This window comes from Danio rerio, chromosome 4, assembly GCF_052040795.2.
Source record: "Danio rerio strain M-AB ecotype USA chromosome 4, GRCz13ab, whole genome shotgun sequence".
Lineage (NCBI taxonomy): Eukaryota > Metazoa > Chordata > Actinopteri > Cypriniformes > Danionidae > Danio > Danio rerio.
This window is the reverse complement of record NC_141024.2, coordinates 17,732,694-17,753,624: the sequence shown is the minus strand read 5'-3', so window position 1 is coordinate 17,753,624 and position 20,931 is coordinate 17,732,694. Positions and strand designations below refer to the sequence as shown.

The 20,931-nt window shown below is 35.8% G+C and overlaps 1 protein-coding gene across 32 annotated transcripts in view; it reads left to right on the top strand.

Annotated features, from left to right (window-relative positions):
- The window catches only part of sox5 (SRY-box transcription factor 5), a 234,830-nt gene that overhangs the window by 15,531 nt on the left and 198,368 nt on the right, over positions 1–20,931 (top strand). For 20 of the 32 annotated variants that reach the window (XM_087247442.1, XM_087247424.1, XM_087247436.1 and 17 more), the window contains one exon: positions 18,971–19,031. The exons of the other annotated variants lie outside the window; for them this stretch is intronic. The gene's annotated coding sequence lies outside the window, so the exon portion shown is untranslated. The remainder of the gene's footprint in view (positions 1–18,970; positions 19,032–20,931) is intronic. 32 annotated transcript variants of the gene reach the window in all.

The following is a 20,931-nucleotide window of genomic DNA, read 5'->3' as shown; positions in this document are numbered from 1 at the left end:
ATTTGTTTATTTATTTATGTATTTATTTTATTTGTTTGTTTGTTTGTTTGTTTGTTTGTTCGTTCGTTCATTAATATATTCCTTTATTTATTTATTTGTTTATTTATTTATTTATTTATTCAATCATTCATTTATTTATTCTTTTAATTTTTTAATTCTTTTATTAATTTCTTACTTCTTTCCTGCCTTCCATTTATTTATTACTGTTTTATTTATTCTTTTAATCATTCATTCCTTTATTTATTTAATTATGTATTTATTTATTTATTTATTTATTTATTTATTCAATCACTTCTTTATTAATTTATTCATTCCTTTATACGTTTATTTATTTATCTATTTAATTATTTATTTATTCTTTTATTAGTTATTTTATTCCTTCCTTCCAGTTTATATCTATTTATTTATTTATTTATTTTTATTATTAATCTTTAAATTATTTTTTTCATTCCCTTATTCTAGCTTTCTTTCTTTCTTTCTTTCTTTCTTTCTTTCTATCTTATTTTCTTTTATTTATTCATTCATTCAGTCATTTCTTTATGTATTTATTTATTCGTTCATTCATTCCTTTATTTATACTTTTATTTATTTATTCTTTCTTTCTTTCTTTCTCTTTCTTTTTATTTCTTTTTATTTATTCAGTCATTCCTTTATGTATTTATTTATTTATACTTTTATCCATTTATTCTTTTATGTATTCCGTCATTCCCTCCTTCTTTCCTTCCTTTCTTCATTTCTTCATTTATTATTTTATTTATCCATTCATTTATCCATTCATCCTTTATTTCCTTTATATATGTATTTATGTATTTATGTATTTTTTCATTCACTCCTTTATTAATTTATTCATTCCTTTATTTATTTATTTATTCATTCATTTATTCCATTATTTATTTTTTTACTATTTTATTCCTTTCTTTATTCCTTCTTTCCTTCTTTATTTCCATCATGTATCCATTCATTAATTAATCCATTTTATTTCTTTGTCTACTTATTTATTTATTTATTTTCTTCATCAGAGGCAAAAATGAATATGAATATTTTCATTTTTGAAATCCAATTTATTAAACTATAGATTAGATATGTATTCAATAATAAGGTAAAGCAGAATAGACAAATCTATTATCCATTGTGCAAAACAAAAATCTAGTTTATATTATATTTTCTAAATAAATGTACAAGTAAAATATACATAGCTAGAATACTTTTTTTCTTATGTTTTTGTATATTTTAATATTTATTTTTAATATTTATATTAATATTTTTTTAATTATTATTATTTTTTTGCTTTTTGTTGTGTTGTTATTTTGAATAGCTTACACAAAATGTCCAAACCACTTGCAATTTATGTTTATGAGCTAAACTTTCATGCTTTTAACACTTCTTTTTCCATTAGCTTTCCATCATGGCAGCCACAATTTTTTGTCATATTTTTATTTCATATAATTTCCTTAAGCATAACACACAAAATTTTACTACATCCTAAATTAATTAAATCTGCCTCTGTCCCTTAAAATCGTCTTAAGCATTCAGCTTTGCTTGCATCAATTTGGAGCTGTTAAAGTTAGCGGAGAAGCTAAAATCAAGTACAGTATTTATAACATGTATCATACCTACAGTACAGTACAGTGCATGTCAACAACCAGCCGCCATGTTCTCCAGACATAGGCATCAACAAACAAAAGCCCACATCAGTGCACCACACATACAAACTAGAAATTGATGTCTGTTGTTTGCTTAGGTGAGTGAGGCAGGTGTGTGATCTCTTCAGAAGCAGGATTAGATCAAACTGACATTCAGGGTGCAAACATCAGGCGTCTAATCAGTCTTGCTCAGGTCAAACTGAGCTTCTAATTGACATGCCGTGCCTGTAACGAGTATCCGAAATGGGGTTACACTGACAGCTGTCAGTACTGAGTCGGACGCCAGCTCTACTTGTTACCTAAGGATGCAGACATATGTATTGCTTACCTCCATACACGCTCACTACACCCTGCCGTCTCTCTGCAATTGGATGCAGTGGGATTTCTTTAGCAGTGAGAGACACTGAAGGAAGTTTGACATGCATTCCTTCAAAGTGAGACACTGTTTCCTGAGCGCGAGTTTGGGCCTGAGGGTCTGGTACCCTTGAGCCGGACTTTCACACTGTTGCTGTTTCTATTCATGCTGCTTGTTCATTTTCTCTCATAGCCCAATAGAAGCCTTTGTGAATTTTGTGAGTCCCATTTGGAGTGTGGCTATTTGGTCCAAGAGGCAGTTTTCAATCAGGCAAATTGAGACTAAGTCGGACATTTACAGGCTGCTTTCGCGCCGTCATACGTGATTTATTTTACGAGGCTGACCTGACCTAGTGATCTTTTTTTATGCCCATGAGACGGAGGCGATGAACAATCAGAATGTTTGATAGCACTCTTTTATATACGCTTTATGAATATTTCATGTATTTTGGCCCTGCCTGTGGATTTTGAAGTGAGACACAAAGGAAAAACAGTGCAAAAAAAAATAGAGAGAGAAAGAGCACTTGCTCAATCCTGCAATTCCTTGGTGCTTGTTTAAAGTTTTGCTTCCTTGTGTTTTACAGGATGTTCACATCTGTTCACTCAAGTGTTGCACTGTGGGTACTGTACATGAGTACAAAAAGTGGTAATGTTTACACTAGTTGAGCAACATGGACAAAATCTGTTAGTACTGTTATACAGTAAAAGTTTGGGGTTTATCATTGTGTACTTTTTAAATATTCTAAAAGTAATTCTATACAGAAACCTTTCACTGACTGCATGTTGTTATAAACAGTATTACATTACAACGGAGTGATGTTTAAGTCAATTATGACTTAATATTATGTAAAATAATCACTTAAAAATATATGAATGTTAACATTTCTGTCTATATATTTTTATGTGTAAGATTATAATCTTACTTAGATTTTTTTTGTCTTGTTTTCAGTCCAAATAATCCAAAAATTCTTCAATTAAGCACTATTTTCTAGACAAGCAAAAAATATTGTCTTTTTTAAATAAACAATATTGCAAAATTAAGTGAATTTTTTTCCTAAAGGGTCACGAAATACCAAAACACATTTTTTGAGATGTTGACAGTCATATATGTGTCTCACGTTGCTAAATACACTATTAGGTCACATATATTTCACCAAAAAATTTACAATTTATTGTTTTTGCTATATTTTGTTCTTCCGGTTTAAAAAGAAATTTAGAAGCAATGTCACGCTGATTAGATCCTCGTGTAAATTCCAGCCTGGAGACTGGATGTCTGTACCGATGGGTACAATGTGATGTCTTAGATATGCAGAGGTTTTTTCTCCCATATGGTGTGCAGTATCGAACGCTCTATTTAAAATACACTCTTCCAGCAGTTCCTCGCATCCAATATTTTGTTTGTCACGGGGGCATGCATGAAATATTCCTGAATGAAATTAAAAGTGCCAAACTGCAGTTAAAGTTGACAAATTAATTTGGCAAATAATTCCATTTCCGATCTTCATGTAAACATAGTCACTGTCTTTCTCTCCTGCGTCTGTGTTTGTTTTGCCTCTGTGAAAATCAGTGCATGCTCATACTCCTGTTTTCATGCAAAGCCTCTATAGAAAAAGTCAGAAGAGTGGGTGAGTCCAGCTTTGTTTAGATGGGAGTGTCAAGTAGTGAAAGAGGGAGGTGTTTGCATGAAAAGGGGAGTTTCATTACGTGCACTAGAGCTGATTCTTACTCCAGCAACACATATGCAGGGGAGTTAGACAGTGATTCAGAGAGCACCATTTACAGGATATGAGAGCTGAGTGGAAGTGGAGGATTTTCAGTCCATAATATTGTAGTAATATTACTGTAAACTTAGTAACTAAAAAAAACTGAGAGTACTGCTGACAATACTAACTAACTTTGTCATCTGTATAAACATAAACAACAAACATTGATCATGCACTTACCAAATCTTTAGAGACAGGACAATCAACACCAACTGGAACCGTGTCTTTTTTTAAAAAGAAGACGAGTGGCAAATCCCGATTTTAGATTTGAAAAAAGCTCTTTCCTACAAACATATTTTTTGTCGCGTGTTAGTAGACAACTGTAATCTACACATGTGCGTGTACGCACAAGCTGTGCTTTCATCACCGGGAAATGAAAACAAAACTTTTGTTGCTGCACATTTATAAATTCAACACTGACGACAAATGTCTCTGAACAATTCTTCTACTACTTGTTTGAATAGCGGCTGGCAACACAACGTGGCCTCTCTCTGAATAATAAATGGTGAATAGGTTAAAGTAGTCTTCGAAGCTATATCATGCATATTAATCAAGTAGCATCTTTTTCACAATAGAGCGTGCTGATTGGTTCAAACAAAGTCTTTCTTATGATTTAATGTACAGATGTGCTTAATAATTTGACTTGTTTTAAGGAAAAACTCTTCATTTTGGCATATTATTTCTTATGTTTTGCTTGTCTAGAAAATGCTTCTTGATTTTTAGAATTTTCAGATATTTGAATTAGAAACAAGACAAAAATCAAAGAAGAAAAGCCTTATTACAGAGAATTATATTTGTTGTATTATTTGTATAGTATTTTAATATTTTAAAGTTACTTTGAAAATATTTTAAAATTATTTTAAAAAGTTTTTTTTTTTTAAGAGGATTCAATTTTTTTGTCAGACTAAAATGTGTATAATGTGTTTTTCGGTACTATCCTATATATAGCTTTTCTGAAAATAAAGGACATTTTCCTGTGCGTGCGTTTGTCGTCTCCAATAGACCTTGCTCTACTCATCATACTATTTGTGTCCTGGGTCAGTGAGCGTCTAATCGTGATGCATGTTCTCCGGTACAGGGTGCTGTAAATGGGTGGGTGGCCAGCATGTGTAGCGATGGGTCCTGTGTGTCTGACCTGTGTGTTAATACTGCCGCCACTTAATGCAGTCCTGCCGTTTGCCTCCATTTCCACCTAATTTGATTTGGCCCTAAATGTCACTTCCATTGCATTGATTAAACCTCAGCGCTGCCACCGAACTGGCCCGGGAAGGTTAAGGAGACAGGATGAAGACTGTCAGAGGAGCAAGGCTCACCCATCAATAGACACACACATGCATGCAAACATATACAAACACATACATCTAAACACAGAGCCCTGCTTTATCTGCACAGCATATCAGCCACTGAAGTATTTATTTAATATTTGTTCAGTTCATCGCTTTATCATTTCATTATTCTATTGTTAAAACATTCTTTCTGTTATTGTGTACCATTCCTGTGATTTAATCTGTCCAGTGTATCCTAAATCGTTTTATAATTCTGTCTAACATTCTGCTCATCCATCCATACATCCATCTTGTCAGTCCATCCATCCTTTAATTGTTCTATTATTCTGTCCACCCACCCATCTATTTATCCATCCATCCATCCATCCATCCATTCATCCATCCATCCATTTATCCTATCCATCTTTTCATTGTTCTATTATTCTGTCCATTTATTCATCAATCCATCTTTACCTATTTGTTCGATCATCCTGCCCATCCATTATTCCATCCATTCATCCATCCATCCATCCATCCATCCATCCATCCATCCATCCTTTAATTGTTCTAGCATTCTGTCTATTCGTTCATCATTTCATCCATCCTTGAATTGTTCTTTCATTCTGCCCGTCGATTCAAATGCCCTTACATGCATTGTTTAGTTGTTCTATCATTCTACCCATCTGTCTATCCATCCATCCATCCACCCACCCACCCATCCTTTAATTGTTCTATCATTCTATCATTGTTCTATCTATTCATCCATTCATCCATCTTTTGATTGTTTTATTATTTTGGCAATCTATTCATTAATCCATCCATCTTTTATTCATTCTATCATTCTGCCAATTCCTTCATCCGTTCATCTTTTAATTGTTCATCATCCTGCCCATGCATTCTTCCATTTATCCATCCATCTTTTGATTATCATATCATTCTGCTAATCCACTAATCTTTCCGTCTAATAATTGTTTTATCATTCTGCCTATCCATCCTTCCATCTTTTAATCATTCTTTAATTCTGCCAATCCACCCATCCATCCATCCATCCATCTTTTAATAATTCTCTTATTCTGCCCATTCATATATCCATTATTATTATTATTATTATTATTATTATTATTATTATTATTATTATTATTATTATTATTATTATTATTATTTTCATTCTACCATTAGGCTAGCTTATAGAAGGGCCACAGAGAAGAGTGAACATTATTTATTAGTTCAATGCTTTGGTGGTCAGTTCTCTTATAAAATGCAAAGTTTTGCTCAACAACAACACAAAAATTAGACAGAATGCTGCCTGTGACCCATACGGAACCAACATTTAACACATTACCCTTCTATTAATTACATATTGATGACTCATTCATGAGAAATCAATTACTCATTAAGGGTAACCTCATTACGTGTAACCAGCACTGTCATCCACTTTAGCTTTTGAGTGTGTGTGTGTGTGTGTGTGTGTGTGTGTGTGTGTGTGTGTGTGTGTGTGTGTGTGTGTGTATGTGTTTGTGTGTGTGTTATATATTTGTGTTATTTATTAGAGAGAAGGGACTGCAGCCATTATTATATTGCTGACAGATGAAGCTGGTGTGAGCACTTTGGCTGAACACCCCTCTGTTGCTCTCACTAACCTGTGTGCTGTAGTGACAGAATCAGAGCAGTCTGACTTAGACTCCTGTTTTCCTGGATCACTGAAATTTCTCCTCTAATTTATGATTTGCTGTAATCCAGCCAACGAGTTATAGGAGCAGCAGGCGAATCTGCCCTATATAAGGTGTTGAGTGTGTTTTCATTCTGCTCATGAGCCGTACCAGAGCATTGGATGAAACACACACATACTTTATGTTCACACATTGTCTTGCAGGATATGCTTTTTGTGTCACCAGATGTTTATTCATTATTTTCTCACAGTGCATATGCTTCAAGAAATTTGCCTATGTCAGTTGCTTGAAATGCCTCAAAGGTTCCAATGACCAAAATGTTTGTCTAAAGTATTGCTTTCCAGTAATTTAGTAACAAGTTCAAATGTATTTCAGATTATTGCCGGAGCTCACATGAATAGCACTACAAATGCACTTTATCTAAATTTGTGCAGAATCTGAAAATAACATGTTTTTTCAGTTTAATAGCAAAATGGAAGATTTTATATTTTGACTGTATGAATTAATCAGGGGCAGCATGGTGGCTCACTGGTTAGCACTGTCGCCTCAGAGCAAGGTCACTGATTTGAGTCCCGGCTGGGCCAATTGGAATTTCTGTGTGGAGTTTATATGTTCTCAGCTTGTTTGGGAGTGTTAAATGTTGGTTCCGTATGGGTCACAGGCAGCATTTGGTCCTAATTGTTGTGTTCTTGTTGAGCAAAACTTTGCATTTTATAAGAGAACTGGCCACCAAAGCATTGAACTAATATACACATATAATGCACACTCTTCTCTGTGGGCCTTCTATAGGCTAGACTAATGGTAGAATGAAAATAAAAACAATATACAGAATAGAAAAGGACTGAATGGATAGATGGATGGATGGATGGATGGATGGATGGATGGATGAATAGATGGATGAATAGATGGATGAATAGATGGATAGAATGATTAAAAGATGGACACATCAATGGAAGAATAAATGTAATGAGAGAATGATTAAAAGATGGATGGATGGGCAGAATGATAAAACAATAGATGGACAGATTAATGGATTAACAGAATGATAGAATGATCAAAAGAAGGACAGATCAATAGATAAATGGATGTTTTGATAGAATGATTAAAAGATGGACACATCATGAATGGATGTAATGAGATAATTATTAAAAGATGATAGATTGATCAAAAGATGGACAAATTAATGCATGGACAGGATAATAAATCTATTAAAAGATGAATAGATGGAGGGATGAGCAGAATGATAGGATGATTAAAAGATGGACAAATCAATGTGTGAATGGATGCAATAATAAAATGATTAAAAGATGGGTGGATAAATGGATGGGCAATACGATAGAGCTCATGTTTAAATAGGCCATAGTTTGTATGTAAATGAGTGTATGGGTGTTTCCCAGTACTGGGTTGCGGCTGGAAGCATTCCACTGTGTAAAACATATGCCGAAATAGTTAGTGGTTTATTCCGCTGTGGCGACCTCTAAAATAGAGACTAAACTGAAGGAAATGAATGAATGAATTAACCAGATGATAAGAAGAACTTCTGCCATTTCAATGAGTTGCACGTAGTCCTTTTGGCTTCGTAAACTGTAACACATCCATCAGTACTTACAAAGCATCAGTTAATTTCAAATCACGAAAGTCTCAAAAATCTGGTCTTAATTTTTTGCTTTATTTTGCACTGTATGTACATAAACAAAAGATAAAATATGGATCTGCAGGCCCTGCATCTAAAGGGTTATTAAACAGCCCTGTTGTTTGCCTATTGTTCTAGGAAAGTAGCAGTAAATATTGTAATGGTGCTTAAGGATTGGGAAAATGTTAATATTTCATGTTTTGAGTAGAAAAGAAAGAAAAATAAAGCAGACTGTGCGGGCCATAACAGGTGGTTAAAAATGAAAAATCTGTTGTTTACTCTCTCTCATGTCATTTCAAGTCCTTCTTCGATGGTTCATGCAATACATTTCCACACAACAAAAACATAATTAAATAGTACCAATAAAAGTAGGCATTTTTAATTAGTAGAAAGCATGTAGAACATTTGAGAAATATAAGAGGAATCATATATTAGTTAAAAGCATGTTGTATATGGCCACGGAAAAGAGCAGCACAAACATTCTGCGAAATATCTCTGTATCTCTCTATATTATTTGTATCTTGTATTTTACAGAAGCTAATCAATCCTACAGTCACAGAACAGCATGAGTGTGAACAAATGACAGAATTTTCTTTTTTTATTTTCTTTAGCCCTGTGGCTGGACACAGGCAGATCTTATGCTTGCCGTCATCTCTTCAGCATAAGGTCTCATTGTCGGCACGATACTAATGTTACAAATGGCTTAGTTCACAGGACAAAGGCGGAGTTGTGCCTTTAACGGTGCGGAGTTAAATATTTCATCCGCACTGCTTGGCTGTCGGCGCCAATTGCCTGCGCCACTAAAGAGGCAAAGTAACACAAGCTGACAGCAGCAGTCAGTGTAATGTGCTTTAGAAAGACGAGCAACAGCCTTTAACATAAACACTGTCTCCGGTGCAGTCAGAAGACCTCCACATTAGTGTTTCTGTGCCCCTGGAACGTAAACACATGGCCCGATGTCTAACCTGGTTTTTGAGAACACCCCTATTAACCTCGGGATCAGGGTAACCCTCATGGCAAATCTGTGCTTTTGAATGAAGTCCACAATGTGCTGATTCATATTTTTTGTTTTAATAGGCTTTCTTTTGTGAAAGTATATTGCAAACAAATAGCCACATTTAAGCTGTGACGAATCATTTCATAGGATAGACATACTGTACAAATATTCCCTTCGCTGAGCATGTCAGTGTTTTAGTCTGACTGGGAATTGGAGCGGCTCTGAAAGAGACATCTCGGTTTCGAGCATCATAAACAAATTTGGGCATGAATGAGAATCTGTGGAGCGGTTCAATGAAAGTGAAGCATTTTTCATCTGGATTCATAAGTCAATGTTATCCACATTCAGGAAGAAATTACAGATTTTTTTTTTTGCTGTCATCTATAGGACATTGTTTTATATTATTCGTTCATTTTCCTTCGGCTTAGTCTCTTATTTATTAGGTGTTATATTCCATCATATGTTTGTCCAGCAGATGACCTTCCAGCCACTACCCAGTACTGAGAAACACCCATAATCTCTCACATTCACACACTATGGACAATTAAACTTATCTAATTCACCTATAGCGCATGTCTTTGGACTGTGGGGGAAACCGGAGCACTAGAAACTCACACGAACACGGGGAGAACATGCAAACTTCACATAGAAATGCCTACTGGCCCAGCCAGGACTTCAACCAGTGACCTTCTTGCTGTGAGGCAACAGTGATAAGCACTGAGCCACAGTGCCATTGTTTTATATTATTTACATTCTATATCATACAGTTATTATATAGCATGCATTGATATTTTATATATTATTCTATTTTTAAACTGCCTATTTATTTTCAATTTTAGTTTACACTTTGATGATTCCTCTGTATTAACACTAATTATGCTTTATATATCTAGTAATTACATTTAAAAAAACCTTATTGCAACTGTGTTCCTATATCAATGTTTCTAATTTTCTGTTAAATGTTTCTGTTTTAGATTAGTTCAATAGGTTTTATTTATGTTGCGCAAAGTGTTGCAAGGTGTGGAGTTTTGGCTGCCGGTTGGTGAAAGTAAATAAAGACGGTGGACTTGAAAGTACAGACGACTAACTATTTTATTGAACAAAAGTCCTAGAACTGGGGAGGAGATCGATACGAGTCTCCGAGCCCGCCAAACTCTACCTGTTCTCCCCTTCGCATACATTGCTTTTTAAGAGGACACAACACCAAAATAAAAGTCCTTGGCAGAAACATGCAAAAATAGGATACAACGCATATTAAACAACAACTTCACAGTATTAACTGTTTGCATGTATTTGGTTTTATTTAAATAACAATTTTAAATGCAATTATTCAAGTCCCTGATAATGTGTTCATTGTTATGATCAATTTATCCAGGTGACATCATATACATGGTAAGAATCTCCGGAACAGGCAATATTTCCAAAATATTTTTATTAAAACTAATTAGTTTTATTACTGATGAATATATAAATCAGATTGTGTATTTAAAACTTATTAATTTTCCTTAGTCCTTTACACCATACACTACTCATTCACACACAAACACTGTGGCCAATTTAGTTTATTCAGTTCACCTATAGCGCATGTCTTTGGACTGTGGTGGAAACCGGAGCACCCGGAGGAAACCCACGCTAACACTGGAAAAACATGCAAACTACACAAAGAAATGCCAACTGACTGAGCTGGGACTCGAACCAGCAACCTTCTTGCTGGGAGGTGACAGTGCTAACCACTGAGCAACCGTGTTGCTCCTCATTCCATTTGTCATCACAAAATTCTTACCTGTTTAATGTATGACTATAATTTTATATGAAATCCTAATACATAACTCTTATCCATAAATGTATATATTGTGATCATATTAAGTAGACGATTGAGTGAATGATTAATTGGCTGCCACCTACTGGTAACTGAATCATTGAACAAATCAATAAATTCAAGTCAGTGGGACAATTCCGCACAAATATGTGCAACGATGATGGCTTCATGGTGAGCCGATGGAAAAGAAAATGTTAAGAGTGAGCAGGATGGGATGAATAGAAGGAAAGTGAAAAATATAGGGGACAGAAAAGAACGAATGAGAGAGAGAGAGAAAGAAAACGAGCAGATTTCTTCCCCTCCCATCCTCTTGTTTGGTTCTCAGTGTGTGTAAATGGCCAGGGGGAAAATTGAGGGGGTAGAAACGCTCCTCTCTTGTTAAACTGCTGGCAGATGACAGAAAAATTAGAGGCATTTTGCTCTTGACAGGTTGTTGTGTTTCTTTTCTGCTTCAAATGGTTTGTGTCAGTTTGTTTTCAGTCAAGCTGTCTCTCCCTCACAATGCACGCGGTGTACAGGTTTTTGTTCCGTTGGGGAAAAGGATCTGATATATCTAATGCCTTTCAGTTTGAAAAGAACAGTGGAGGGAAACACACTCACTGCTGTGTCTGCTAATTACAGTGGCAGACTTTGATTACTTGTTTGAAAACACTTTTCAAACATGCGTAATGATAACAATTAGTTACCGCTACATTTTCTCAGCGTGCTCGGTATCTCTCTTTCTCTCTCTCTGTGTCTTGACAGCGTATCGTTCCTCAAGAGTTTGTGCGATGCGGAATGAACATTTGTCTGGATTCGGTCACATATGTCGATGTTTGCGCAGTCTGCTAATACGAGTGAATGTGTTTGAAGGTAGACAAAAAAGTCATCATTTACTTGCAGTCAGGTTGTCCCACATCCATCCATCCATCCATCCATCCAAAAAATCCAATGTTAGAAGCAGACAGAAATCTTCATTATTTAACCTACACTACCTGACAAAAGTCTTGTCTCCTATCCAAGTATTAGGAACAACTAATAATAACTAGACTTCTAGTTGATCATTTGGGATCAGGAGTGGCTAATATGAAAGGCAAAGGCCTCTAGATTACGCTTATTTTACCAATTTAAAATATGATCATGCCTTGATTTTTAATTGGTTAATTAGGACGGCAAGGTCTGACTTTGCTTAGACAAAAGTCTTGTCACTTAACAGGAATAATGAACAGTATAGAATATAAAGTCATGTTGGAGTGGAAAAATAATTATTACTGTGTATGGCTTCCACTAGCTTGGAGGACTGCATCCATCTCTGCAATGACTCAAATAACTCATTAATAAAGTCATCTGGAATGGCAAAGAAAGCGTTCTTGCAGGACTAGCAGAGTTCATCAAGATTCTTTGGATTCATCTTCAATGCCTCCTCCTACCCTAGACATGCTCAATAATGTTCATGTCTGGTGACTGGGCTGGCCAATCCTAAAGCACTTTGTCCTTCTTTGCTTTCAGGAACTTTGATGTGAAGGCTGAAATATGAGAAGGAGTGCTATCCTGCTGAAGAATTTCTCTCCTGTGGTTTGTAGGATAATGGGCCTCACAAATGTCTTGATACTTCAGGCTGTTGATGTTGCCATTCACTCTGCAGATCTTTCCCATGCCTCCATACTGAATGTAACCCCAAACCATGATTTTTCCTTCATCAAACTTGACTTATTTCTGTGAGAATCTTGGGTCCATGCCGGTTCCAAAAGGTCTTCTGCAGTATTTGTGATGATTGAGATGCAGTTCAACAGATGATTAATCAGAAAAATCTACCTTCTGCCACTTTTTAAAAAGATCAATTCAAAAGTCAAAAAGTCAAGCTACTATTTGTTGCTCTTACAAATGGGGTCAATGACAAGACTTTTATCAGGTAGTGTATATACATATATAAAACCAATTTGGATATATATTTTTTACTAAAAGAATTAAAAAATTAAGGAAATTATTTTGTCTTACTCCTGAAATACATCTTGGCACAAGTATATCGATTTCAAAAGCACATTTTATAGAGTTTCTAAGTTAATAATGGTAAATAGCACTACTAATATTAAAGAAAACCTCGTTTGAAAACACCTATTCACTGTTTTCGTATGAACAGCAGTCATATGGGTTTTGAAAAACATGAGGGTAAGTAAATGTATTTTTTGTCATGATGAAGTGTAACTGGAAAAATCTGTAGAAGAGTTTTCGTGCAAACAAACCGTTGAAGATCCATTACAACATTCTTTTTTCCAACCTGTTACTGTTTAGTTTAAGAATAATGAACTTAGGTGATACTGAATGGCTTTCTTTTTTGTACTGTAAACTGTACATCCTGATTGTGTTTTCTATAAATGAGCGAGAGTTTTTTTTTTCCGGAGCCTCTCTTTCAAACCATGAAATCTGACAGACACGATGGAAAGCGTAGTTCGTGTGACAGGAAACTTTCCATTTGTGCCGGATAGGCCTTCTTCTTGATTTGATTATTTCTCCCTGGCTTGTAAATTCCCTCACTCATCCAGGGATAGGGCCTGACAAGAAGCAGGAGGTCTTTATTTCATTACTTGAGCTTTGTGTGCTTTTCTGCTGAGGTGGGTGGGACTTAAAGAGGTGTGGTGGCATGATACTGAAGTAAAAGGATGTCTTTGATTTAGTTTTGTGTATGTATGTCCTTTTAACATTAAACATATATCATTTAGTAAACATGGTTCCATCGTGAGCATGTGAATTCAAATCCCTTTTTATTTTCTAAATAAGGTTTTTTAAAAAACTCTTTAATTATTTTATTTATAAAATACCCTTACTCTCTTATACTGGCACTTTTTTATCTATTGTCTACTCGCTGTACAAGCTTAATATTTGTGCAAATATAACATAACCTGTACTGTATGTTTTATTAGTAAAATGCATTTTTGGTTAACATTTAAGCAAAGCAAGGCAAGTTTATTTATATAGCACATTTCATACACAATGGTAATTAAAAGTGCTTTACATAAACAGGAATAAAGAGTCAAAAATGAAAATTATTATTCATTCATTCATTCATTTTCTTTTCGTCTTAGTCCCTTTATTAATCTGGGGTCACCACAGCAGAATGGACCACCAACTTATCCAGCATATGTGGATAGCTGAAGGCGTAGTAGTAGCTGAAGGCGTTTCACCCTGCTTTGACTAATCCATTGGAATTCCAAATTTATTTCATCCTAATGATAAGAGTGATCTGTTAGGTTTGTATTTAGTGTGCATATCTGTAATGTATTGAGGTCCTAGGTCATTTAGTGATTTAAAGACAAGTAGTTTTACTTGAAATTTACTTAAAATCTTACCATTTACATTCACACTTGTTATGTTTGGTTTACTTAAGGTGTGATTGTTCTGTTAGTGCAGTTAATTTAAGCAAATATGACTGTTAGAGTCAGAACCTTGGTTCACTTCTCCCCAATTAAAAATTCACTTAACCGAACATAACCTTTCCAACAGCAAGACAGTTTGACTTGTATATGAAATCAAAACAGACCAAAATCCAAATGATGTCATGCCACAATATTTGATTCTAAAAAAGTTCAAGTTTACCTGAACTGGTTATTCTTATTCCTTATTATACATATTCAAAAGTTCAATGCATACCTTAGGCATTATTCTTGCTCATCATCTGCATTTGTGTGCGACTGTAAAATCATTCAAAACATTCTTCATAAATTGTTCTCTTTTAAAAACTACACTGTACATGATAAATGTAAAAAATGTTTTTTTTTTGGTAGAAGCAAACAAACCAAACAACAAGTGTGTCAACATTTATAAATAATAATGTTTTCTTAATCACCTGATTTGCACACCTACGTGCTTACCGTTTATATGTATTAAGTGTTTCAGTTTTGAATCATGTGCACATTTTGACATGCCGTCCAAAAAATAATAATATAAAACTCAGGATTACTAAATCATGTAAACACTTTTCCTGCAGCGAGACTTTTATGTAAGCTGATTTGATAATCAGGATTGTAAGCAAACATAATTATAAAACCATCTTACGGAACTGGCTCGTGCTGACATGAACCTTTGCATTCTTTCACTCCTTGCTTGCAGCTATGTGCCGTAATTGATTTAGAGATGGACTTTCCCCCTTCTGAAACGGCAGGCCTTTGTGTAACACATCACAACGCTGCGAATGCAGAGACCGAATCGACTGCGGAGCTGAACTCAGGAGACTTACACTTGTTCCTGTAATGTCACAAACAGACACGTTTAGCCTGTGACAGTCAAGATAAGCTGCTGGCATTTGAAAAATGGCCCTCTAACCTGAGGAACCGATCTCACAGGGGCCTACACTCACTTTTCCTCCCTGAGATTTTTCACACTATCTTCAGACACATACTGGAGAAAATAGCCCAGATGTGCCAGAACCGCCACCACATTAACAGTGCAACACCGTGAGTCACAGCCTCTCATACACACACACACGCACACATATCTAAAAGCAGTGTGTCAATAGCAGTAACTGCCATCCGACTTCCCATTTTATGGGTCAGCGTTGTTGTTGTCGTCCTCCCAATGTCAATGAAGACAAAGAGGCTAAACCGACGCCAGCTGTTCCTAATACCACTGTGCACATTCTCTCTCTCTCTCACACACACACACACACATACACACTCCTCTACATGTGTTACACCTGGATTAGCTCTCTGTTCCCCAGGATCAAATGCACACCATCTATCCCTTTACGTGATTATTTTCTCTTTCTTTTCCACGCTCGCTCTCTTTCATTATCTAATATGGAGCGTAATCCTCTTGTGGAATTAATCTGCTTTAACGAGTGTTTGTTACCATGCTGAGATGGAATTAAAATGAGTCTTGGGGAGAGGAGGGGTCGGTGGGATTCAGCACCGCTGAAATGTTTGTTCTTGTCCAACCTGCCTTATTCTCCAGTGGTAAACATGAGAGACACCTGCGCACGGCCTAGATCTATGTTCAACTCTGAGGAGTGTGTGACCTAGTGGTTTATGTGATTGAAAGCATACGGTGGTTCAGTGTGTAGCACTGTCCATACACAGTAGAGGTCGCGGGTTTGAGTCTCGGGTGGGCCAGGTGGCATTTCTGTGTGGAATTTGCATGTTCTCCTCGTGTTCCTCCATTTGTTCCTCCAATATAAGTGTGAATTGGATAAAATAACTAAATTGGCCATAGTGTGTGTGAATGGGAGCAGAGGTTCACGCGTTAGTGTATTGTCAAATCCACGTTGTGGCTGTAAAGACATTCGCAGAGTAAAAACCAGAGTAATTGGTGGTTCATTCCACTGTTGCGATCCCTGATAAATCAGGGACTGAGCCGAAGATAATTGAGTGAGTGAGAGTTTTTGCAGGTTTGGGGCCTGTGTCATACATAAGCTGTACCTGTGTTTATATACTTAATCTAAATGGTAATAGCTTGTTTACACCTAAAATGATTACTGCTGTGTTAGAGTAAACAATATTGTTGCTTATTCTAAGCAAGCATTGCATTTATGTCTTAAATGTTTCTTAATTGGTCTCATTCGTTAAGCATGCATAGTGAGAAATGTGGTAAATCACTTAATAAATTATGATAGACCAGAGGTGTCCAAACTCGGTCCTGAGAGCTGGGGCCTCATGTATCAACGCTACGTGCGTACAAAAACTTTGCATACGGCAGATTTCACACTCACGTTTGGATTTACTAACGATGAAATGAACATGAGAATGTGCGTTGGTCCACGCCAACTTCATGCCTGGCGTACTTGCATCTCTTGTGTGTGTTTGTTTTATTTTCATTGGCGACTCCTAGAGGCAGTTGTGTTAAATTGCACACCATAAAGTATCTTTGAGCCGTGCAATGGCAGCTGTATGCGACGGGATCATCCGCATGTCTAGCAGGTATATAAGGTTTCCATACCATGCAATTGACAAGCCACACATGAAAGCAATCGATGATTTTCCCAATGTAACCAGAGCGATCGACTGCACGCACATTGCTTTAAAGGGGCCATCTGAAGATGAATTTGCATAAGTCAATCGGAAACATTTCCATTCAATAAATGTACAAATAATATGTGATGCTCAAATGCGCTTAACAGAATACACACTTATCAATTATTCCTTCTTGTCTTGCTCGTGATGAAGTATAGGCAAATTCTGATATGTAGTGGGGGAAAGAAGAATAAGTTCATCATACGCTGAATTCGAACCGAGCTCATAATCGAACATGTCAAAACATGTTGCCATACACTTTACCAGCTATGCCACTCATGCTGCTGTTTGCCGCTCTCTTTAGTTATGTTGTCCCTGTCAATCAAATGGTGATGGGTGGGAATCACTCAACCATCTCATTCCAACGAGGTGTACTATTTACACTCAGCCTAAATAGACACTACAACGTTTTACACCTTTACATTTCTTTTTTAATTCACTCACAGTGTGATGTTCAGACCCAACTGCGTTAACAGCGTCAGCTAAACTCTCCCACTCAAATTTTTTCTTTTGTTATTAATTCTGGAGGACAAATTTGCAAATAATACAGTTGTTCTCTGGTCTACCTCTGATAGGAGCACCTCCAATTCACATTCTGTTCAAAGTTTCTCTTTTTGCTTGCTTTTGCCATTACTTTTTCGTTTGGTTTTGCCAAAGTAGAGTCATTACCATATTTATAAGGGGGAGGAGGCAGTGAGGGGTTTTGCACTCGTGCATGTGCGCTCAGTTTCCATTAATTTGGAAGTACAAAGAGAATATGCGTGGGATTCTGCGTACGTAGTGTTTTATACATCTGAATTTTTTTACTGCGTACACACATTTACAGCTTTATGTGTACGCAATGTTTTAGAATGAATTCAACGCAAGTCTTCGTACATAAGGCCCCTGGTGTCCTGCATATCTTAGTTATACCCCAATTAAACACAGCTGTTAATCAAACTCTTTCTAGGAATACTAGAAACTTCCCGGCAGATGTTCCAGGCAGGCTATTGGACATTGGCCCTCCAGGACCTAGTTTGGATACTCCTGTGATAGACAAACATTTGTACAAAAATGTATCAAGAAGTTAGGTTGCCTAATATCTATATTTTATGCATCATTTATGTATAGTTATGATGTGGTGTGGATTATATAAGACAAAATGGATGGCATATATTGTGTAAATGGCTTAAAAAAGATGTGGAGATCGTTTTTTTTTTTTTTTTTACATGTAGTTGCTTATTTAGAATATTTCACAAACTTTAAAACAAGCTTAAGAACAAAATTGTGTGCAAATCTACATTCTGAAATGGGTGGAATATTTTCATAAGTATTTAATTGTTTATGTAAATATGAATAATCTATTATTAGTTAATGAGACAATTTTTTCATCATTCATCATCTATAAAAATATCATACTAAGGGTAAATGCTTGTCTACATCCAACCATGATTTGAAAAATCTGCAATAATATCTATGCAGAAATAACAAATTAAAGGGGAAAAAAGATCACTGGCCTACTGCTCATGTACAGTAGCTATGAAGTGATCATTCCTCATATTCGGTCAGCTGTGTTGTGATTAGAAATGAATTGGCCTAAGTAGCATTTTGGAGTCTTTAAGGGTTTGGGCGCAGCTAAAAGAAAAAAAATCCATAATCCAGACCAAAGAATTGCACGAAAACCTCTCTCGCTTTCATTCTTTTAAGCCTTCTCCTCCACATCGCGAGTCAGTTACCTGAATCTATTGACGTCACCGCGTCTTTCAAAAAGAGAAATATTCACCTCAAAAGGTTTTGATTTCAGCCACAAAGAGGAGGCGCTGGTATTGATCAGAGTCGCTGTCTGTCTGTTCTTTTCTCTACCAGGGACCGAAGAGCTCCAGCCTCTATAGAGGGACTCAGACAGGGTGGGAGGAGATCCCAGCAGGTAAAAAGACCCACCGCAGGTCACGACCACAAACAGCATATCAGCTGGCTATTTCTGAAGGGGCCATTGTGCTTGATTTCGGCCCAGACGCTACAGCAAAACCCTTACATACACATACACACACACGTCCCTCACACCTGGGTGTAGGTCAAACTGTTTAAGGGCAATGGCTTGTAAATGTTACTTTCACTTGTATGGGAGGCGGTGTATATATATATATATACAGTACACGTGCACACACACATATTTAGACACTTTTTTGACCTTACCCAGGGCCGTATTGGGAATAAGCCTTAGCAATACAATGTTTACTTGTTCAAACATTTATGGTTTAATATTTATAGATAATTCGAAAGGTTTTCCATTGTTCCGACCTGCAAAAACAGCAAAGAAACCTGAACAGATATAAATCTAGCAGTTAAACTTTTAGTTTGCAGCTTTTATCAGATCTTTAAATGTTTTAATTGTGGCTTTGCGCTTTCTGTCTGGGCATGAGCGCTAGAGAAAGAAAACACTCTCTCTGCCAAGTTACACAAGAAAGCCACACTTTTAATGCATATTGGTATAATCTGTTGAGGGATTAATTACATCATAAAATATTATTATTAACACACACATAAATTATTCATGTGTGAATGTGGCTTGCCTTTCAGCATTTAGAATATAGCCTGTAAGCCATATTACAACATTTATGCAAATATGAAACAAGACAAAACAAAACCCATAGCTGCACACTGCACATAGATTAAGGTAACTCAAAAAATTTAAGGAAACCGATTGCAACAAACCATTTAAGTTCAAAAACTAATCCTAACGAGTACTGTGAACTTAATCCATTTTAGTAAACGAAGTAATTTGTGCACCGTAAAACCCAATAAATTAAGAAAACTTAAATTATTTGAGTTAAAAAACTAATCTACAGTATATGAGTACTGTGAACTTACTCCATTTAAGTTGAAGTAATGGGGTATTTAATGAATTCATTACCTTCAACACTAAGTTCAGATGTTTTTTTCAAATGAGTAGAATTAACTTTCAGTCAATTTTGAGTTAACTGCTTTGATTTAATTTAATAAAGTTGGGTAACAACATGTTTGTGACTAGTGGGTGGCACACAGGTTTCTCTCATTGACTCTCACCCCCTTGTCATAATGTTAATTATATTCTAATTGAAATATCGAATAAACTAATCTGTGTAATTTGTTTGAGTAAATGTCACATAAACTTGTTCATGTGTTCAGATAGCTATCAAAGAGACACACTTGTACATACTTGCATGATTATGGTTAAAGATTGTTTAGCTCATTCTTTAAAATATATAAGGAAATTAAGAATAACACTTAATTTCAACACTTATTGTAATATAGTATAACTTTGAGTACAATGCACTGTTTAAATTTTTAAATCAAATGATCATATTTCTTTTAATTTATTTCACTCTTGTGGTTTTAGTGCAAGGTAAAGGTCACTTCAGTTCATAGACCTCATATTCCCTGTGTGCGTGTTAGATATGGGGCAGAGATGTGCTCTCACTCTCTGGTTTTGTAAGGTCAGGAATGTCTTAATTTTTTATGTCGATTCCAATTATATTTGGCTTTTTTTATTCCTGCGAGAGAGAGTCATTTGGAAGCTTTTATCTCGTTATGACATCAATAACAACATCTGCTACTTAAATTCAGCACAATAAGCAGCATTGTAAAGCTTCCTGAACAACTCTGAACAGCACATTCCAGCCATGTTTGTGTTTGCCATCGTTGTTTTCACGAGTTTCTGATCTTCTCATTCCCTTTGCAGACTTTTGTTTGACTCTGCATGTGTCTCTTAGCTTTTGCTGTCAACATAAAATTGATCTCAGAAATGAGCTAAATGTGACAAAACCTTTTTCAAAGGTAAAATGATT